Source organism: Brassica napus, unplaced genomic scaffold (assembly GCF_020379485.1).
Source record: "Brassica napus cultivar Da-Ae unplaced genomic scaffold, Da-Ae ScsIHWf_490;HRSCAF=745, whole genome shotgun sequence".
Lineage (NCBI taxonomy): Eukaryota > Viridiplantae > Streptophyta > Magnoliopsida > Brassicales > Brassicaceae > Brassica > Brassica napus.
Genome location: NW_026016566.1, coordinates 17,466 through 25,076, shown reverse-complemented (window position 1 = coordinate 25,076; position 7,611 = coordinate 17,466). Strand labels below are relative to the sequence as shown.

The 7,611-nt window shown below is 43.3% G+C and overlaps 1 non-coding gene across 1 annotated transcript; it reads right to left on the bottom strand.

Annotated features, from left to right (window-relative positions):
- Nucleotides 1-2,385: 2,385 nt before the first annotated feature.
- On the bottom strand, nucleotides 2,386-2,492 carry LOC125604254. Its single transcript, XR_007336084.1, has one exon. It is a non-coding gene; the product is annotated as a small nucleolar RNA R71 (small nucleolar RNA).
- Nucleotides 2,493-7,611: the final 5,119 nt, after the last annotated feature.

The window sequence follows — 7,611 nt, the reverse complement described above, 5'->3', positions numbered from 1 at the left end:
TCTGCCAAGTCCGAAAGTGTTACGACGGGTTGAGAATAGACTTTCCAAGTCACAAACATAATTCTGTAACCCAGAATATCCATTCAACACGTCACGAATATAAAACACACTTTAGTCCATAAAACATGAAGTTGACAAGCCCAAAATATTATACATATGGTCCATGGACGCAGTCGAAAGTAAACCATACATTTATATATCTTGAAAACGAGTCTTTAGCAAAAGATGTCCAATCTACACCAGCTCCTACAGTTCCGCGAGCGCTATGGTCCTTTCTACTGGTCACCTGCAAAAGGATGTGAGGAGTGAGTGAACTAGTTTCACTCAGTGAGCCAGGGTTCCCTATCTAGCATATACAACAACCCGTCATTCTAAACCCCACCCCAAACACAGGCAAGACGGGTAGTTCAACAATAAATATTCAAGATCATAAAGCATGACCGAATAAGCAATAAACCATTAAACCATAATAAATCAAAACACTCTTTATGAGTGTCATATCAATCAACCATTGATATATTGTGTTTTTGGCACATTATATGTATGATTTACTAATAGTTTTCAATGTTTTATCGAGTCTGTTTAGTCCTTCTCGAGTCATAACAGTTCTGGAATTGCATTGGATGGGAAATGGACAACTAGAGAAAAAGAAGAGAGAAAAGTATGATTTTGGGTCTTTTACGTGGAACAGCCATGCGGAGCAGCCTGAGTGCATGTTCCAGCGACGGAGAATAAAAAGGAAGTTTCCAATTATTTCGGGATTTGCCCTAGATTTCCTATTTCTTTCCTTTAGCCGACTGTGGTTCCTATATATATAGTTTCCTATTTATTACTTTAGACCTACCTTAGTTTTTACGCAAGAAAGACCTAAAGAGCTTTGAATTTGGCGATTTGCTATTGTAAGGGAGACAGCTCCATCTATCTCATAGAGAAGATCATCCTGAACCCTCTTGTTACCTTGATTTATTATTATGCAGTATTATTCAGAAATCATGGTTCTCTGTTCTTGTGTAATGTCTGAGTAGTCACCCAATTAGTTTAGGGGTTCTTAGGGTTTGGAATCGTGAGCTAAGTTTAAATAAGTTATCTAAAGATTGTCTACATTCATATATGTTCTTATTGCTTGCATCAAACTGATCACTTAGTGCATGAACTAGGGTTAATCAATTTAGCTAGCCGTTGATTGATAACTTGAAATGATTTGAATGATCTTTGCATCCCTAGTCAGCGAGAGTAGATATTAGAGTGCATTGTGAACCTATCGGACTTGATCTCTAAGGCTTGCTCGCGCGTCTTGGTCCAAACGAGAGTTTAGGTATCAAGACCGACTTGCAAAGAAATCGATACCACGAGAGTGGATCGATTCTACATGAGTGATCCGAGTTTAGGCTTGCTGATTAATTGAACTTGAATAATAGCTTGGCTTACGAGCTCCTTACCTGAAGAAGAAACCCTAGACTGGCGCTTTAAACCAATTCAAAAACAACCTAATCTAGTTACTTGTTCTTTACGTTATTTACATCTTTTAAATCCCCACTTCGTTTTAGCTTAATTCTGATCCCATAGAGATAAAGTGTAAACTGGTCCTATGGAATTGAATCTAAACATATTACAACTACACTGTTAACTTGACAGTAGACAAAGATCTAATTTTAGTGTATCAAGTTTTGGCGCCATTGCGACGGGGACCAGCTTTTTACCTTTATTTTTCGGTTAAAAATTTAGCCGAAAACTTCTAACTTGTTTAAACTCCTTTTGCAGTTAAAGACCCAAGTGCATGACCGGTAGACATACTCAGAGCAATACACAGGGGGATTTAGTTTAGCTTACAAACCAGGAACTCGCAAGCTTAGAAAGAACAAACCATCAACAAAGATCAATCACTGCAGCAATGGGCGATTTCGGCACTCCGGATCAAATGGCCGCGTCTATGCAACAGATGCAACAGCAGATGCAACAGATGCAAGAGTTACAGCAAACACTCACCGCACAGCAACTGGCTGCGCAGCAAGAACAACCTGTCCCAATCGGTGAGAGGAACTTACCGCGTAACATCCCTGCTACACGCTCTGCTATCGCTCCACCACCATGCCAAAGAGCAGACTTTGAGATAAAAACCGGCATGATCAATCATGTCCAGAGAAAGATGTTCCATGGACTGCCAGCTGAGATACCAATGGAACACATTGAAGCTTTCGAGGAGATATGTAGCTTCACTCGTGCAAACGGCGTCCCACCCGACTACATCAAATGCATGCTGTTTCCATTCTCTCTAGCGGACAAAGCTTCACGATGGCTCAAGCAGTTACCTACAGGTTCCCAACTTCGTGGGAGCAGGTTAGATCAGCTTTCTTGGGACATTTCTACACGAAAGCCAAAACAGCTGCTTTGAGGAACAAGATCTCCTCCTTCAAGCAGCTCGCCGATGAACCTTTTAACGAAGATTGGGAACGATTCAATGATACCCTCAGAGAGTGTCCTCATCACGGGTTCGACGATGACCATGTTCTAGGAATCTTCTACGATGGAGTGGAATGGGAGTTCCGCAATGCTCTGAATGCAGCGAGCAATGGAGATTTCATGACTCAAGAACGAGTACATCTTAGTAGCTGTTGACTACGTTTCTAAGTGGGTGGAAGCAATAGCCAGTCCCACAAATGACGCAAAAGTGGTAATTAAGATGTTTAAAACCATAATATTCCCAAGATTTGGAGTACCCCGCGTGGTCATTAGTGATGGGGGTAGTCACTTCATCAACAAGATCTTCGCTGGTCTACTGAAGAAGAACGGCGTGCAACACAAGGTAGCCACGCCATATCACCCTCAAACTAGTGGGCAAGTCGAAGTTTCCAACAGAGAGATCAAGACCATCTTGCAGAAAACAGTCAGCACAAGCCGTAAGGATTGGTCGCTCAAGCTAGACAACGCTCTCTGGGCCTACAGAACAGCCTACAAAACACCTATTGGGACTACTCCTTACAATCTGGTATACGGTAAAGCTTGTCACTTGCCGGTCGAATTGGAATATAAGGCAGCCTGGGCTGTGAAACTACTCAACTTCGACATCAAACCAGCAGCAGAGAGACGATCCATGCAGATTCACGAGCTGGAGGAAATTAGGCATCTAGCCTATGAAAGCTCTAAGATCTACAAGGATCAAGTGCTCCTGTTCAACTCAAGGCTACGATTGTTCCCTGGAAAGTTGCGATCTAGGTGGTCCGGACCATTCACCATTAAAGAAGTCTGCCCCCACAGTGCTGTTGTGTTGCTGAACACGAAAGGGGAAGAATTTGTGTTGCTCCGCGAAGGTAAGTCTCAGGACCCAAAAAAATAAAAATAAAATTAAAAAAAAACTGATTTTGTTTTATGATCTAATATAATTTTGTAAAATGGAGAGAAACCCTAGAAAGTGGGAAGTGGGGCACGAAGTGGGCCTATAAAAAGAGGAACCTTCCCTATCTCTTTCCCATTTCCACAAAACTTGCCTCCTCCATCGCCCCACACCCCTTCCTTTTCAAAACCTTAAACTCTTTCAACTTCTTCTACTTTTTTTGAGTTTTACGGTTTCTATTCGCTTGGATTTCGAACTATTTGGCTAATCTGCAGGATTCCACCATCCCCAATCAAACGGTAAGAGGCGAAATCACACTGTGATTCTCGGCCTACAAATCTTTTTGTCTTCTCTTCTTTGCGCTTGAATAGATCGATTTTGGGGTTTATTACATTAAAAATCGACCTCTCCTTTTGCTGCTAGGATGGTTAATAGAAGAATAGATGAGATTTGTTAGATTAGATGGAAAGTGATAACCTTTGAGCCACTGTTTTAATTTGCACATGCATCGATTGATAAGATATGGATTTTGGTATCTAATTGATCGATTTTTGATTGGCAAGTAGAATGAAAGTATCATGTATTCCAAGAGTGATTGTATTTGGTTCGCCATTGTCAATTGCTTGTTATCTCTACATTGGGTTGTGGATTAGCTTGGATAGAGCAACTAAAAAGAGAGAAAAAGCTCCCAACATTATCTACAAAACCCAATCGAATGGTACTAACTCTTTCCTTTGGTTATGTTCTACATATGGCTCCCAAACGCACCAAGGCAGCATCTAAAATCAAGCCACCATACGCTAGGGGTGAACCGGAAGATTACACTGTCCCATAAACTTACCCATGGCCAAGAAAAGAGGGACCTTCGATCCCCATCACAGACCCAAACATCCCTAAGAAATCGGAGACAAGGTGGGATAAAGAAGCCTCACGCCGCTACAACACTCTGCTCAACACCAACTTCTTCCCGACGCGTTTCGTCGACGCCGGAGCCTTGAGCGATTTAGGCTTGCATGAGGACTTACATGCAGTTCTCCACGTGTTGGGAATAGCTGATCTCTGTCACCGAACTCACGCACTGTATCGTTATCTGGTAAGGCAAGTCCTCGCCACCGCAGAGCTAACCTTCAAAAGGCCCGTTTCCCAATCTTTGAGGAGGCTTACTTCACATTCTTTGCAAGCGGTGTCAAGCACTCCATCAGCTTGGAAGCACTGACTGAGGTCTACGAGATGTCCGAGGAGTACACTCAAACTTCTTTTCCTAGGAAGTTTATTCCAGAGCAGGCATTCTGGAAATTCATTGCTTCAGGGGATTTCAAATCCCGATCAGCCAGTCAGTCTCACATCCGTAACCCTGTTATGCGCATTACTGCTAAGGTCCTGAGCAATCTGCTCTTCACGAAGGACCAGACTTCCAATGTCACACGTGGAGAGTTACAGATGCTGTGTGCGGGTGTTGAGGACGAACTCAAATCCTCCGACGTAGGAGTTCCAACCGCACCAATGACAACCAGTCCCGGTTGTGTGCTTGTTCAGATGTTTGTGGACAAGAAAGCTAGAGTGGTTAAGGGTTCTTTGAAGAAAGACCGTTCTGGGAGTTTACTTACTCCTCTCTTCCGCCACTTGGAGATCGATCTTAGTGTCTACCATGTAACGAGACAGCGGCGTTCATTGACATCCCTTACCTGATCAACTGCCAGATGCTCCGCGACGAGAACACCTATAGCTTCCTTAGTCGGGATGGGTGAAACCTCTACTGCAACCTCTACCGATCATCACTTCGCTGAATGAAGTGACCAGCATCTGCTTCTCCCTGATGCTAAGTATCTCTGCGCTGACCCAGGGGCATCTTACCGCGATGATGTCATGGATGATGTTGAGTTTGTCCGCACTGATGGAGGCGACAGTGAATATGATCTAGGCCCACTTGATGACGACGCCGATGACGCAGCTTACCGTCACTGGATGGTAGAGTCTCAACGCAAGAACAACAGCCTCATGAAGAGGATACTATAGGCGATCACGGGAGGATGCATCGGAACTCCGAGCATAGCTGAACCTCGTCAAGACCAGCCTACACAGCGCAGACATCGTCCAGGGAAGGAGCCAGCAGGAACAGCAGGAAGTGACGAAGATACTCCATGGGCCACTCCACGCAGAAGGAACAGGCGTTCTGCGGGCCAGTCCGAGAGCGATGATACTGACTAGGCAGTCTCCTAGTTCTATATCCATTGTTATATCCGTTTGGGCTATTCCTTTTTCTGTTTCTGTTTCCTGCACTTGTTTCTTTTAAGCCTTCCTTTCATTTATTTTCTCACCAGAGACGATGAGAAGTAAGTCTGGGGGAGGCGATTATCTGCTACTAATCGTTTACCTTTGGTTTTTATGTTTAGAGTCAGTCCGCTTTGATGTCTTTATCGAGCCAGTTTGTTAAGATCGAGTCAGTCCAAACTTTGTGGGAATCAGGACCTTATTCTATGATGTGTATTAACCACCCTCGTGCTTTAATTCATCTTATTCAGTGACCTTAGTAGAAGCGACAGACACACATGTGGATCCAGAACAGCCTGATATTACATCATCTTGCTCTCCTGAAGCTTTCAGCATGTCGAGGTTACTCTGAAAAGACTTAACTCCATCTAACTTGAACTTAATCTTGACAGAAATTCTTCTTTTTATGGGCGTTAGATTAGGGTTTAACGTAATCAAACACTCAGGATTTCTTATTCTTTTTACCTATCTTGATGATCCTGAGAGGCTAGCTCATCTTTAGATAGTACCCACCTTAAGACCCTGAAGCCTTTGTTTCGCCCTCATGCATTTGCTATTTAGTATCTTATGTGCAGATATGTACAAAAGGGCCGGAGAGGAAAGGATCGACACAGTCTCTCACTCGTTGATGCAACAAAAGTTTCAGTTGAAGAACAGGCAGAAGCACATGGAACAGCCGCTCCGCTGCCGATGACTTAACTAAGAGGATAAGAGAGATAAGAATGAATGTAAAGTCAAGAACTCCAGTGGCATGTCTTTATCACCATTGTTACCTCCTGCTTCGACACCATCACCCAGAAAAAAAAAATTTGTATTTGCTTATTATACTTCAAGATATGGTGATTAAGGAGGATAAGGTTCTAAAGGAAGGACAGACGGCACTGGTAAAATAGAAGGAGTCTAAAAAGAAAGAAGAGAGAACCATGCAGAGCAGAGCAACTGTTCCTGAAGAAGAACATGCAAAAACGAGTTGAGGCTGTGGACATCAATGGATCTATCATTTCTTGCAATTTTGCCCGATATCCTGCATCCCCTACAAAATTTGGTAGCCCTTAAACACTGATTAGCTCCATTTAAACACAAAAAGGCATGTTTCATACCTAGACCGTTACCCTACCTAATGCCTATGATGAGAAGCTCACGCTACTCTTAATTGAACCTAAGGAGTTTTGTCTGACGGGTAGTTCAACAATCAATATTCAAGATCATAAAGCATGACCAAATAAGCAATAAACCATTAAACCATAATAAATCAAAACACTCTTTATGATTGTCATATCAATCAACCATATATATATATATATATATACTCCTAGGGCCCAACAAAATCATTCTTCCTCCACATAAGGGACACCGGCAATCCCTTCACTATTACACCACACAGGCGTAGGCGCTGTGGAATCGCCCGGTCACGGTCCTCAATCAGAATCGCCGTGCCCCGGTCCTCTATCGGACTCGCCGGGGGCTGTCACATCCACGTGTGACACTCAGCCTTGGTGATCAAGCAAAGTTAAACCGAGCCCACCACTTTCCGGACCACGACCGGCTTAGTGGTACCATTTGAGGAAGCAATGACCTGCAAACTACTACTAGAACCACCACGAAGTTCTCCCACCACAGTACCAACACGAGGTACACACTATAACAACATATAATAATCACACAATCACAATAATTCAGGTGCTTAGACTAGTCTTGCTATCCACTTAGCCCAGATATCGTCTCAAGCCTTGGATCCACAAACTGACACCTAGACTGGTCTGGCTATCCTAGCTCGGAAGCCGTCTCCGATGTCAGGAACCTACATTAAAAATTCATTAACAAACAATTAACCGTGATTCACAATGATTAAGGGATGTGGCTCGACTCTTTGATTCCGAATGTTGACCAAACCCCTTTTATCCCCTCCAAAACTTCGTCTTGGTACCGTGATGTTAAATCCCAAATCCCAACCTCAGTTTCTTGAATTAACTGGTCTGGACTGCTCAGAACTCGGAAATAACCTTCTT